The sequence below is a fragment of the Cyprinodon variegatus genome, unplaced genomic scaffold (assembly GCF_000732505.1).
Source record: "Cyprinodon variegatus isolate N-32 unplaced genomic scaffold, C_variegatus-1.0 Scaffold386, whole genome shotgun sequence".
NCBI classification, from domain to species: Eukaryota; Metazoa; Chordata; class Actinopteri; order Cyprinodontiformes; family Cyprinodontidae; genus Cyprinodon; species Cyprinodon variegatus.
This window is the reverse complement of record NW_015150839.1, coordinates 1-1,376: the sequence shown is the minus strand read 5'-3', so window position 1 is coordinate 1,376 and position 1,376 is coordinate 1.

Sequence of the window (1,376 nt, the reverse complement as noted above, 5' to 3'; positions counted from 1 at the left end):
GATAGATAGATAGATAGATAGATAGATAGATAGATAGATAGATAGATGGATTAGATTAGATAATTTCATACACTCACCAGATCTGAATGCCCACTTAAAAAACTTCACACCCATGAGTAGAGGTAATGCAGCCTGATGATATTTACACCGCATCAGATAGCGTTCCCTCTGTGTTAAGAAGAGGGAACTTTTTCTGACGGGGTTTAGAAGCCCTTCAGATAGCGTCCCCACTCAGAGTCGTCCGCTCTGTTCAGCTGCCTTTGGAAACACACGGCGAGAAGGTGGGGGCCGGGTGGTGAGGGTTACGGGCGTGAGAAATGCAAAAGTAACGCCATTGTTACTTTTACTAGTAACTAGTTACTTTAATTGTGGAGTAACTCAGTTAGTAACTCATTTACTTTTTGGGAGAAGTAACTAGTAACTATAACTAATTACTTTTTCAAAGCGACGTGCCCAACACTGGTGGTGACAAATAACAAAGATGTTCAGCCACTGTGCGGAGAAGTGGAGTTACATGGCCGTAAGAAAGTAATCATTATCACTTAATTAAGTTTACTATAAAGACCACCATATGGTTGCTCTATGCAATGATTGAGGAATGTGGGGGTTAGGGTGGACCTTAAGATGCAGTCATGGTTGCTGCCTCACAGACTTAAACTGGTAGTTGGTTGCACAGGTGAGTGGATTTTTTCTTGGCTGCATCATTTTTGATCAGCTGGAGGATTTTAGCTACAGTGTGTGGAGTTCCTGATAGTAAAGAATTACAATAGTCAAGCTTTATGGTAGGCGAAAATAGGCGAAAAGAGGCAACGAAATGTTGGGCATGTGCAGTAATATTTATACAACAACCAAACCGGAAAACCGGTTTGGTTGTTGTATAAATATTCGTGGTTCAGTTAAATTGAGGCGATGAACTATGTCGTCGATATTGCTCTGTTCTTCCTGGAGATATTCCAGAAGAAGAAGATTCTGTTGTAAGCCTGACAGCTTAAAAAATGTGGTTAGAGCTTAAAGATGGAAACGCAAAAACGGCGTTTCAAAATCTTCCCACTCTGAAGGCTGAATAAAAAAAAGATCGTTTACAGACCCCGAAACGCCGCCTTTGTATGGATGAGAGGCTGGTTTGGTGAAAAATTTGTGCGTTTAGGCCAGGGTTTGATTTCGTGTGGACGGGGCCTGAGGCTGCAGCATTCCAACCCCTGCATAAAAAGGGGAACTCCACACACATTAACATTCCACGAGGGAAACACTTTAGCTCATCAAAGGACAGAGATGACAATTGTTTTCTATTCACACCAGGACGTGACAATCTTGACTTGTTTCCCCCTTATCTAACCTAGGGGGAAACTTCCTTTCAAACCTCCTTTATTTCCTTT